The sequence below is a fragment of the Marmota marmota genome, unplaced genomic scaffold (assembly GCF_001458135.2).
Source record: "Marmota marmota marmota unplaced genomic scaffold, marMar, whole genome shotgun sequence".
Classification (NCBI taxonomy): Eukaryota; Metazoa; Chordata; class Mammalia; order Rodentia; family Sciuridae; genus Marmota; species Marmota marmota.
The window spans coordinates 37,618,285-37,632,439 of record NW_026000082.1 but is presented as its reverse complement, the minus strand read 5'-3'; positions in this window follow the sequence as shown (position 1 = coordinate 37,632,439).

Genomic DNA, 14,155 nt, shown 5'->3' with positions numbered 1-14,155 from the left:
CCTGCCCAGGTGCCGGTGCAGCTTAGCCCCCGAATCCTCCCTAGCGCCCCAGACACGCCCATCGCCACGCGTTCGGCCCCCTTTCGAGGTCATCCTTTTGGCTCTAGTTAGAGCACGAGTTACGTGTCTTATACACGGTGTGTGTGTGTGTGTGTGTGTGTGTGTGTGTTTGCTGTAGAGTTTTACATAGAAAAGCATCCCGTGGAACCATCCGAAAACTGCCTCTTTCCCTCCCTGGGTTCTTTGCGCACGTCTTTGGTGGCAGCTCAGACTTGAGGGAAATCGCTGAAGTGGGCATGACTCGAGAAACGTGTGTCAGAAATTATAAAGCAGGAACCTTTCTCCCACGGGGTTTGGAGCCCGTTAACATCCATAAAGTGGATAGGGTACTTGGGACAGTAGGCTTATCAGTGAAACCAAAAGAACATCCAGACAAGGAAATCTTCCAAAGGGGATTAATTACCGTTATACCTAAACCGATTTCTCACCTTTCACCCCTGATTTATTCCTTGTCCTTGCCTTAGGCCAAATCTAACTCATCCCATAGAAACCCTCCCAACTCACTTCCCTAGTGCGGGCCCTTGCCCTTCTCTCCTAATCCTAATTTGCAGCTCTCCACCCGTATTAAAGAGTTGAGGAGGTCAAGTGGTCAGTAGAATTTCCAGATGCACTTGAGGATATTAAGTTTCTCAGATCCCAGAAACCAAAATTTAATTAATACTCTTACTGCTATGGTTTGAACGTGTACTCCAGTTGCACTGGAGCCACGTCGAACATTTATTCAGTGTTGGAAGGTGGGGGCTATAGAAGGTGATTAGGTCTTCTGGATTAATGCTGATTTAAAAAAGGTTTGAAGGGTTGGGGATGTGGCTCAAGTAGTAGCGCGCTTGCCTGGCGTGTGTGAGGGGTTCGATCCTCAGCACCACATAAAAATAAAATTAAGATATTGTCTGTGTCCACCTAAAAAAAAATTAAAAAATAAATATTTTTTAAAAAAAGGCTTGAGGTTGAGTTTGAGGTTGCGTTTGATCGCTTGCTTCTCTGGCACTGACTCTGCCCTTCCACCATGGGATGACACAGCAAGAAGGCCCATTTCAGGTCCCATGCCTTAATTTTGGATTTCTCAGCTTCCAGAACTATAAGAAATTAATATCCGTTCTTTATAAATTACCCAGTCTCAGGTATTCCGTCATAGCAATACATAACAGGCTAAGTCATCCACTCTGCACCCAGGACCAATCTCTGGGTGGACTCAATTTTTGTGTCATGGGATGTGAAAATTATAGAAATGCTGAGGTGGGGTGTAGCTTAGTTTTACAGCTGTGCTTAGCATGCAAGAACACCTGTGCTAGATATTGTAATTAAGACAATTCTAACACCCACTGTTGTCTGGGATAAGATTTCAAATATTCTTCCATATAGTTCTCTTTAGTGTATTCCACCCTTTCAGACCATATAGCTTGATTTTTTTTTTTAATTTGGAAAGTATAGTCACCAAAAATAAAATAAAACCATAGACATTCAGAATTCAATACTCCATAAATATTCATTGCATGCCTTCTACATACAAATTATTGTGTTAAGAGTAGGGATAATAAAATGAATCTAACATGATCTCTGTCCTCTTAAAGAGTTTATTCTAGCAGATAAGGTAGAACAAATACAAATAATAAAATAGACTGGTAAGGAGAACTCCAGCTATATCCCTGCTCTTGAAATTAGGTAGCACAGAGGATCACAAGCCTAGGCCACTTAGTGAGACCCCATATCAATATTTTTAAAAAGGACTGGGGAAGTAGCTCAGTTTTAATCCCCAAATCCCAAGTACAAAAAGGAGAGAAATAAAGAAATACAGGTAACAGTACAGCCAGAATCTCCCATAACCCTTCCCTGTCAGACCCTATCTGTGGTCTGAGAGCTGGTAAAGTTAATGAATATGCATTTGTTTCTTAGAACAGTTATAGGGACCAGAATATTCATATTGAAATTTCAACATTTAGTATTTATTTACAACCTGAAGTAACAAAGAGTTGTTTTAAAATCACCAAACTTCTCACAGGATCCCTCAATTAATCTTTGCCTTGCTTGTCCCTTTCCTGATACTGAAAGAAACAGTCAACCTATTCCAAACTCCACACAAGATGATATACAGCAATTCAGCCTCTCCAGAAGGCCTTCACTTAGCCAGCCCAGAGGCATGAACTTGTACTCACAGCTACTTGGGAGACTGAGGCAGGAGAATGGAGGATCTCTTGAGGTCAGAAGCTTGAGACCAGCCTGAACATCATAGCATCACCCTGTCTCACCACTGGACACAAGCAGGGCTAAATCATCAGAGGCACAGTTCGAAGGCACAAGCAGGGCTATGGATGTAGTTCAGTGGTAGAGCAAGGGCTTCACATATACAAGGCCCTAAGTTCAATCCCCAGCACCAGCAACAAAAAGTAAAGGCACATGGAAGGTATGGAAATAAATGAGGAGGAGGAGGAGAGATGAATGAATACAGAGAAAATGAAAGAAATACCCTTATGTAGAATGTTAGCAGAAAGAGCAACAAGACCAACCCATAGCCAGGTGTGGTGGTGTATACTGTAACCCCAGCTGCTTGGGAGGCTGAGGCAGAAGGATCATAAGTTCAAAGCCAGCCTCAGCAACAGCTAGGCGCTAAGCAACTCAGTGAGACGCTGTCTCTAAATAAAATTTCAAAAAGAAAAATAGGGCTAGGGTGGTGCCTAGCGTGTGCGAGAAAATAGAAAAATAGGGCTGGCAATGTGGTTCAATGGTTGAGTGCTCCTGAGTTCAATCCCCAGTACCACATTAAAAAAAAAAAAAAAAAAAGAAAAAGAAAAAAAAATCTCTGCTGAAATGTAGGAATGTAGGTGCCAAGAGCCCTCTACCCTACTATACTTGAAAATTTCATATCTGCCTTGAGTTTTCCCATTTTAAGTAAAACTATTTATTTATTTTGTCTAACTTTAATAACTTTTATTATTTTAAGAAAGATTCCCAAACTGTGGCGCTAGACTGGGGATGTGGCTCATTGATAGAGAGCTTGTCTAGTATACTTGAGATCCTGGGCTCTTTGATCCCCAGCCTCACAAAAACAAAACAAACAAATGGTGGTGCTCCAACCAAGATTGACTAGGGCTGAAGGCTCTTTGTCTTTCATATACCTCCTAAGATGATGCATCTATAAAAATAAAGTGTTGGGGCTAGGATTGTGGCTTAGCAGTAAAGCACTCGCCTAGCACATGCAAGGCCCTGGGTTCAATCCTCAGCACCACATAAAAATGAATAAATAAATAAATTCAAATAAAAATAAAGTATTATATATGGATGACTTTCAGAACTTAAAACAAATAAGATCTGCCTTATCACTTTTGTAGCTTTTTTTTCTTTTTTGGAACCAGGGATTGAACCCAGGCACACTTAACCCTTTTTATTTTTTATTTGGAGACAGGGTCTCACTAAGTTGATGAGGCTGGCATTGAACTTGCAATTCTCCTACCTCAGCTTCCCAAGCCACTGGGATTGCAGGTGTACACCACCCCACCTGGCATACTTCTTTCTTTTAAAGAAGATTATCCTGGGGCTGGCCTACTAAATTCCCCTTCAAATTCTCAAATTCATCAAAGCCATTTTAAAATGGAAAGAAAAGTATATTTCTATCTTAGTAGCACATCTTTGTTAATAATAATTACCATTTATTGAGTTCCTATTGTGTGTTGAGTGTTTTACATATGCTATTGCCGACCCTTAAATGGAACCAGAAAACTTAGAAATACTATCCATTGTACTGAGAAAACAAGACTTGGAGAGGTTAAAATATTTGCTCAAAGCCACACCACAGCTGACCTAAGACTCAAATAAGCCTGTATAACTCCAATGTCACTTCAATAACTACTTTCAATCAGAGTACTAGTATTGGCAGATTTGTGACTTGTAGAGGTATGTATTTTTACCAGCCAAAAAAACATGATAGACCTGGGTACAAAGGCACCTACCTGTAATCCTAGCTACTTGGAAGGCTCAAGCAAGAGGATTCCAAGTTTGTCTTGCCAGCCTGGGCAATTCAGTGAGACCCTGTCTCAAAAAATAAAAAGGGCTGGACACGGTGGCATAGGCCTATAATTCCAGCAACTCAGGAGGCTGAGTCAGGAGGATCAGGAGTTTAGAGCCAGCCACAGCAACTTAGTGAGGCTCTAAGCAACTCAGTGAGACCATATCTTTAAATAAAATACAAAACAGGGGGAGTTGGGGATATGGCTCAGTGGTTAAGTGCCCTGAATTCAATCACTGGTATAAATAAATAAATAAATACAGCTGGGGATGGAGCTTAGTAGAGCACCCCTGGCTTCAATCCCTAGTACTCCCCAAAATATTAAATTAAATGGAAAAATTCAGAAATAAATAATTCACAAGTTTTTTTTAATATTTTATTAGTTGCTGGTGGACCTTTATTTATTTTTATGTGGTGCTGAGAATCGAACCCAGTGCCTCGCACATGCTAGGCAAGCACTCTACCACTGAACCACAACCCCAACACAAGTTTTTTTTTTTTTTTTAGAATTTTTTTTTTTAATATTTATTCTTTAGTTTTCGGCGGACACAACATCTTTGTTTGTATGTGGTGCTGAGGATCGAACCCGGGCTGCACGCATGCCAGGCGAGCAAGATTCCACTTGAGCCACATCCCCAGCCCCCTTTAATAACTTTTATTATAGTGTAATTGTTCTTTTTTATAGTTGTTACTGTTAATCTCTTTCTGTGCCTAATTTATAAATTAAACTTTATGATAGGTATTTATGCACAGGTAAAAAAAACATGTAGGATCCAGTACTATCCATGGTTTCATGGATCCACTGGGTATCTTGAAACATAGCCTCCATGAATAAGGGGACTACTATCTAAAAACAAAATTGTGTCTTCACAAGGTCTCAACACTAGAAGAGCAACTCTTTCTGGTAGGTTTGTTAGAAAATAAAAATTTCCGTAAGATTATATGGACTTCATGATCCTCATTAACATTTGTTAAGCACTTAGCACATTATGTCATTTAATGCTCAGGACATATGAGGCAAGTCCCAAAAGGTATCATTTCCCTTCTGTATATGAAACTAAGGCTGAAGTCAGAGCTGAGACCCAAACTCTGGTGTAACTCTGGATTTTATTCTCTTCATCATTATGCTACTGGGCCAAAAAAGATTAATCAAAACCAGAAAGGTTAGGGCTGGGACTATAGCTCAGTGTTAGAGTGCTTTCCTAGCACGTGTGAAGCACTGGATTTGATCCTCAACAGCACATAAAAAATAAAAGTATTTTTCAAAAAGTATTTTTAAAAAAACAGTCATTTTAAATCTCCTTCATTTTAAGCCTTCCTATTTCTAAACCTGTTGCTTATAGTTTGGTTTCTGAAATTCTTTTTGCTTTTAAATTTTTTTTGGCGGGTGCATTCCGGCCATTAAACTCAGGAGCACTCAACCACTGAGCCACATACCCAGCCCTATTTTGTATTTTATTTAGAGACAAGGTCTCACTGAGTTGCTTAATGCCTCATTTTTGCTGAGGCTGGCTTTGAGCTTAAGATCCTACTGTCTCAGCCTCCCAAGCCCCTGGGATTACAGGCATGTGCCACTGCACCTGGCTCTTAAATTTTTTTTTTCATGAGTTTTCTTCTTGGATTCTGTAGAGGGAAAATGGGAAGGAAAAAAAAAACAGAAAAATAAGATGGAAACGTGAGCTCTCCTTTCCAAACTTCCATTTCCCCAAATTCAAAAAAAGCAAAAATAAACTTTTTAAAGTCCAGTTAGAATTGTCAAATCCAATTTAAGAGTGCTGAACACTTATTTGCAACCTTCACCCATTCTGCAGCAGTGGGATTCCATGGCAATTCACCACCAGGACCTCAGTGCACCCATCAGTGCACCCTCAGTGCAATCATTTTAAAGAGACAGGCCCAGGAGGCAGTAGTAGATGTCACCTCAATTCCAGAAATCAAATTCTAGGAGATGAGTTCTAATGTGTATGGAGGGGTAATTCTGGGGATTGAACCCAGGGGCACTTTACCACTGAGATACATCCGTAGGCCTTTTCATTTTTTATTTTGAGACAGGGTCTTGATAAATTGCCAAGGCTGGTCTGGAATTTAGGATCACCCTGCCTGGTCCTGCTAGAATTATAAGCACCACTGTGCCTACCTTAAAATCTGGAAGAGTTCTATATAAGTATTATTACCCATATTCAAATATACAGGTAAACATACAGCTCCATAAATCAGATTCTACAGGGATTATGAGCCTTGTTTCCAACATCAGTGTGGTGCCATGGAGTAATTATACCATTCAATATAACTTTCATATGTCTTGGAAATTCAACAAAACATTAAGAAATTTTATAAATAGGCTGTGTATATAACCAAATTCTCATTACCCTTAAGTTAAAATATCCATTAGAAGTAGGAGGTATGTGCTATCTAAATATCATTAATAATTACTGTTAGGTCCCTAGACATTAGTAACTGCCAAGAGAAAGAAACTTCGATAACTTGTTCCCATAACATGCAGCCCCACCATGTCCCTAAACAAAAATCTGTTATTACCCAACCACCTGCACCCAAGGTCAATTCCAGCTTGCTTTTGTTCTTTGTTAAAGATGATGTAAAAACCTCTATTCAAGTGACTCTGGCTGCTGTGCCTTACAGAAGGGCACCCTGGCAGACATTCCCTGTCAATAAACCTTTGCTTGAACTCAGAGCTGTGTCTCTCATGGATATCTGCGCCAGCTACCCTAACAATCACCATAATAGCTTATACTTAGAGTTTTCCTATTTACAAAGAGTTTCAAATACCAGGTCTCTGGACATCTGCTGCAATTTGACTTAGTGAAACATGGAGCATCCTTCACCTTGTGACTCCTCTCTTGGTTCTTCTCTGGGTATCATAGGACTTCCTTCTGGGTCCTCTCCTCTGCCATTCATTATCTGTTGGTACCTCCAGAATTCTGTCCTTCCATACAGTTCTCACACTCTATGAGGATCATCTCATTCCCTGCATGATTTTTACTACTACTACCATTTCTGTACTAGCTATTCCCATTTCTCTTCTCCGCCTCCTTCCTCTCTTTCTTCTTCTTCACCAGGGATTGAACCCAGGGGCACTTAAACATTGAGCCACATCCCCAGCCCTTTTTATACTTATTTTTAGACAAGGCTTTGAATTTAAGACTGTCCTGCCGTAGCCTCCCAAGCTGCGTGCACCACCATGCCTGGGTTCCCTGTCTGTCTACAGCTAACTTTAGGTCCTGAGCTCTGGACTCATATTTTGAAATGCCTGCTGGGCATATGGATATATGATTGAATGTAAAAGGTTCCTCAAACAATTAATCTCTAAACATGATTTCATCTGCTCCCACTCAACCCACTCACTGAGCTCCATCCCCTCTGCCTGCCTGGTGACTGTGCCTCCACAGTGCCATCTGCTGCAACACCGTTCCATTTGCTCTTCAGTAAATTAAGTACTTAAAATACTGTCCCTAGGTATCCTGGCAACTGATTTGGAAAGCTGTTCAGATGGCATCTTTAAATTTTTATTTATTTATTCATTTGTTTGTTTGTTTTTGTAGTGTTAGAGATAAAACCTAGACCTCAGGCATGCTAGGCAAGCACTCTACAACAGAGTCACACCCCCAGCCAAAACGGCATCTCTTTCTATGACTACCTTCTCTAAAATACAGTCCCCACTCATTCCCCTTGCTTTATTTATTTTTGTATTACTGGGAATCAAACCAAGGGGCTTGTGTATGCTAGGCGAGTGCTCTACAACTGAACTATATTCCCATTTATTTATTTTGAGACAGAGTCTCACTAAGTTGCAGAGGCTGAGCTTGAACTTGTGTTCCTCCTGCCTCAGCCTCTCGAGTAGCTGGGATCACTGGTGAACGCCACTGTGCCATCCCTATTTTTCTTTATTGGACTAGCTACCACCTGACCTGTGTATGTCATTATCATCCAGTTCCCCAACCATTATATAGCTCAACAAGGACAGAATTTGTCTTGTTCAGTGTGTGTGTGTGTGTGTGTGTGTGTGTGTGTGTTGTAGTTGGACACAATAGCTTTATTTATTTATTTATTTATTTATTTATATGTGTCGCTGAGAATCGAACCCAGCACCTCACACATGCTAGGTGAGCACTCTACTACTAATCCACAGCCCCAGCCCCTGTCTTATTCAGTTTTATGAAGACACAAAAGTTGGTACTCAACAGATTTTTGTTAGATAACTCAATTAGCTGGTAGTCTTTACCCCCATCCCACTTTTCTTTGAGTTCTTGTTCCATTAATAGCTTACTTATCTATCTAACAAATCACTCACCTCAGAAATCTGAATTTCATAGGTCCTTAGTCTTTTGGTGGGGTAGAAGGGGTTCTGGGGAGGAAACAGGGCTTATTCCTTATCATAAATCACTCATGGAAATATTTGCTAGTTACCTGGGACCTGGACTGAAGTAAGAGTAGAAATGGGGGCCTGCCCGCTTCTTTTCCCATTTTGGTTCTGTGCCATTCTAGGAGGGTCATTGTGCCCATGTGTGGCAATCCCCCCAAGCACTGGGGGTACCCACAGGCAGTTTGATCTGCATGCAAGAGAATGAACCTGGAGAAGAGGATTGGAAGTAGACTGTTGAGGCAAAGAATTGCAATGTCTTAAACACTTGCAGTTTGTGATCTAGAAGGAGTGAGGAGGAGGATCTCTGCAGGGATACATTCCCTTAGCCCACTGGAAAAGGTAAAGGTAGAAGAGGGCCAAATCAGGGCTTTCTATAGAGAATGGCCCAAGCTGGGCATGGCAGTGCACGCCTATAATCCCAGTGACTCAGGATGCTGAGGCAAGTTCAAAGTCAGTCTCAGCAACTTACAGAGGCCCTAAGCAACTTAGTGAGACCCTGTCTCAAAACAAAACATAAAAGGGTTGGGGATGTGGCTCAGTGGTTAAGTGCCCCTGGGTTCAACCCCTGGTACCAAAAAATAGAGAGGGGGCGCCCCAACGGGCAGCTCTGTTGCCCTGGTCAAATGGTAGTGTTACTGGGGGAAAAGCCAAACCCTAATAAAGGGTGGATGTATTCAAATGGAGTGAAGTCCAGAAAGTATGCTTCTCCCCTCACTTCCCAGGAAACAAAAGATGAAAGTTACATCCTTCAAGAGCTAAAGTGTGGAAATTTAGAAAAGCTTGGGTAAAAATCTTATCAGAACATTTATTTTCATAAAAAAAATGTTGGTTCTTTGGAAGGCACTATTCAGAGAATGAAGAGTTTCTCTTGGGGCTGGGGCTGTAACAGCTCAGCAGGAGAGCACTTGCCTAGCATGCATGAGGCACTGGGTTCGATCCTCAGCACCACATAAAAACAAACAAATAAAATAAAGGCATTCTGTCCATCTACAACACAAAAAGAAAATTTAAAAAAAAAAGAGAGAATGAAGAGTTTCTCAAAAGACTAGAAATGGAACCCATATGACCCAGTTGTACCACACCTTGGTATTTATCCTAAAGAATTAAAGTCAGCATATTACAGTAATACATACATATCTATTTTTTTAAGCAGCATAATTCACAATAGCCAAATTGTGGAACCAACCCAGGTGTTTACCTAAAGATGATTGCCTAAAGAAAATGTGGTATATATACACAATGAGGTTTTATTCAGCCATTAAGAAGAATGAAATTATGTCATTTGCAGGAAATGGACAAAACATTATGTTAAGCAAAATAAGCCAAATTCAGAAAGTCAAGGTTCACATTTTCTTTCATATATAGAAGCTAGAGAGAACAAAGGGGTGGGGCTCATGAAAATAGAAGGGAGACTAGAATACAGGAAAGGGATAGGGGGCACCCAGGGGAGAAAAAGAGGGATGGGGGAATGAAACTGACTAAATTATATTGTCATATTGAGTGCAAGTACAAATACGTAACAATGAATTCCACTGTTATGTATAATTATAATGCACCAATAAAAAGCTGCTGTGAGGGGGGCTGGGGTGATGGCTCAGTGGTGCACTCGTCTGGCATGTGTGAGGCACTGGTGCCATCCTCAGCACCACATAAAAATAAATAAATAAAGGTATTGTGTCCATCTACAATTTAAAAAATATCTTTAAAAAACTACTGTGAGATTTAAAAAATAAATAAATAAAAAGGGGAAAAAGGGAATGAAGTCAGGCACAGTGGCACACACCTATAATCCCAGCGGCTCAGGAGATTGAGGTGGGAGGATCCAGAGTTCAAGGCCTGCCTCAGCCACATAGCGAGGCTCTAAGCAGTTTAGCAGGACCCTATCTCAAAATAAAACATAAAAAGGGCTGGGGATATGACTCAGTGATTAAGCACTTCTGGATTCAATCCCCAGCTCCAAAAAGAAAGACAGAAATATTTGCAAATAATTTACCTATTAAAGCATTTGTGTCCAAGAAAAACAAGTCTTTTTTAACAAATGGAGCTGAGAAAACTGGATATCCATGTAAATGAAACTAGATCTCTCTCTCTCTCTCTCTCTCTCTCTCTCTCTCCTGCACAAAAGTCAGATCAAAGTGGATCAGAGGGGCTGGGGTTGTGGCTCAGTGGTAGAACCCTTGCCTAGCATGTGTGACACACTGGGTTCGATTCTCAGCACTGCATATAAATAAAAGAATAAAATAAAAGTCTGTTAACATATAAAGAAATATTTTTTATTTTTTATTTATTTATTTATTTTTAAAGTGGAAGTTGGTCCTTTGGCTATCTTTTTTTTTTTTTTTTAGTATTTATTTTTTAGTTTTCGGCAGACACAACATCTTTGTTTGTATGTGGTGCTGAGGATCGAACCCGGGCCGTACGCATGCCAGGCGAGCGCGCTACCGCTTGAGCCACATCCCCAGCCCAGAAATATTTTTTAAAGTAGAACAAATACCCAGGAATTAGAGCAAAACTTTGTAAAACTACTAGAAAGAAAACAAGGTCAACACTCCAACCTATAGGCACAAGCATTGACTTCCTTACTAAGACTCCTGAAGCTCAAGAAATAAAAGTAAGAACCAGTGAGTAGAATGGCATCCAATTACAAAGTTTCTGCACAGCAAACAGTTAAGAAAATGAAGAGAGAGCCTACATAATGGGAGAAAATCTTTGTCCCTACTCTTTCAACACAGGATTAATGTCCAGAGTATAAAAGGAATTCAAAAAACTTAACAACAGGGCTGCTGGGTGCGGTGGCGCGTGCCTATAATCCCAGTGGTTTGGGAGGCTGAGGTGGGAGAATACAGAGTTCAGAGCCAGTGCTAAGAAACTCAGAGAGACCCTGTCTCTAAATAAAATACAAATTAGGGCTGGTGATATGGCTCAGTGGTTGAGTCCCCCACAAGTTCAATCCCCCATACCAAGCAAATAATAATAATAATAATAATATATGGCCAGGGATGTAGCTCAGTGGCAGAGTGCTTGCATAGCATGTGTGAAGTACTGGGTTTGATCCTCAGCACCACATATAAATAAAATAAAGGTCCACTGACAACTAAAATATTTTTATAAAAAAAAAAAAACGAATAACCCAATCAACGAGAAAATGAACTAAACAGACCCTTCTCAAAAAGAAATACAAATGACCAACAAATAGAAAATGTTCAACATCCTTAGCAATCAGTGAAATGCAAATCAAAACTACCTTGAGAGTTCATCTCATTCCAGTTACAGTGGCAGCCATCAATAATGCAAACAATAATAAATGTTGGCAAGAATGAGGGGGAAAAGGAACACTTATATACTGTTGCTTGGACAGCAAATTAGCACAACCACTGTGGAAATGAGTATGGAGCCTCCTCAAAAGACTAGAAATGGTGGGGTGCAGTGACACACACCTGTAACCCCTGTGACTTGGGAGGCTGATGCAGGAAAAATCACAAGTTTGAGGCCATCCTGGTCAACTTAGCAAGACCCTGTTTTCAAAATAAGAAATAGAACTGGAGTTGGGCACGGTGTCACATGCTTGTAATTTCAGAGGCTCAGGAGGCTGAGGCAAGAGGATCAAGAGTTCAAAGCCAGCCTCAGCAAAAAGCAAGGCATTCAGCAACTCAGTGAGACCCTGTCTCTAAATAAAATACAAAATAGGGCTGGGGATGTGGCTCAGTGGTTGAGTGCCCTTGAGTTCAATCCCTGGTACCTAAAACAAACAAACAAAAAAACCCCCAAACAACAACAACAACAAAAAAAGACTGGAGGGGCTGGGGTTGTGGCTCAGTGGTTGAGTGCTTGCCTCACAAATGTGAGGCACTGGGTTCGATCCTAGCACTACATAAAAAAATAATAATAATAATAATAAATACATAAGTCCTGGAGATGTAGCACAATGGTAAAAGCTCTGCTGAGTTCGATCCCCAACGCCCCCCACCCCCCACCAAAAAAAGAAAAAGACTAGAAATGGAACTACCATGTGACTCAACCACATAAAATAAACTGCTTGGTATTTATTCAAAAGAACTAAAATCAGCATACTGCAGCAAAACATGCATATCAATGTTTACAGCTGCACAATTCACAATAGTTGAGTTATGGAACCAGCCTAGGTATACATCAACAGATGAATGAAGAAAGAAAATGTGGTATATCTACATGATGGAGTTCTAGTCAGCTGTAAAGAAGAATGAAATTATGTCATTTGCTGGTAAATGGATGGAACTGAAGAACATCATACCAAGTGAAAAAAAAAAAAAAAAGCCAGACTCAGAAAGTTCAAGTGTTTCCTCTCATGTGTGGAAGCTATAGAGAAAAAAGCAATAAAAAAAGATTATCTGGGGCTGGGGTTGTGGCTCAGTGGTAGAGAGGGCTTGCCTTGCGTGCATGAGACCCTGGGTTTGATCCCCAGCACCACATAAAAATAAACAAATAAAAATAAAGATATTGTATCCATCAACAACTAAAAATTTTTTTTAAAAATCCCATGAAAATAGAAAGGGGAACAGTAGAGGAAGGGGATCAGATCAAGGGGGAGATGGAGGGGAAGGAAAAGGGAAGTACAGGGAATGACATCAACCAAATTATGTTATGTGCATGTATGAATATATCACAACGAATCCCACTTTTATGTACAATATAATGAACCAATTTAAAAAATAAACAGAAGGACAATCAGTAAATGAAGGAGATATTGGGGAAGGAAGACATACTGGGAAATGAAATAAAGCAAATTAAATTGAGTGCATGTGCAAATATGTCACAATGAATCCCACTATGTATAATTATAATGTGCCAATAAAACATTCAAAAAAATTTTTAGTTGTAGATGGAAACAATATCTTTATTTTTACTTATTTATTTTTATATGGTGCTGAGGATCAAACTCAGGGCCTCATACCTGTGAGGCAAGCGTAGCTACAGTGAGGCTTGTACCACTGAACTACAGTCCCAGCCCAATAAAAGCATTTTTTAAGAGGATTTGTGTCTAAAATATATTAAGACCCTCAAAACTCGATGAAAATAACAAATGATCCAAAACTTCCATTAGATTCATAAAGGAATTTGGGTCCTCCCCCAAATATTATTATTATTATTATTTTTTAAAGATAGAGTGAGAGAGGGAGGGAGAGAGAGAGAGAAAACTTTTTTTTTAATATTTATTTTTTAGTTTTCGGCGGACACAACATCTTTGTTTGTATGTGGTGCTGAGGATCGAACCCGGGCCGCACGCATGCCAGGCGAGCGCACTATCGCTTGAGCCACATCCCCAGCCCCCCCCAAATATTATTAACCACCTATTTATGTACTAGATTTGGAGAATTCAGATTAACCAAATGTCAAACTGAGCACCTGGAGCTTAGAATCCTGCCCAAGCTCATAGAACTGGGAACCTGCCATGCAGCATGGTTCAAAGTTATAGAAAAAGGTTATTCCTAGTTAGGCTTTGGAAGGTCAATGTCAATGATTCTTCATTAAATACTGGAGCAGTCAGGTGTGTGTGTCTGTTCTTATCTAAGCTTTAAGGGAAGGTCTTGATGGGTCACGTGGTCTCCTCTTCTTGCATAAGGTCCCACCAGATGCACCAATGACAGAATCTTTTGTTTCATGAGTAGCTTGGGTTGGTGATAAATCAGAAATAATCACCAGCCCTGTTAAAAGGGAGGGAGGGAGGGGAGGGGGGA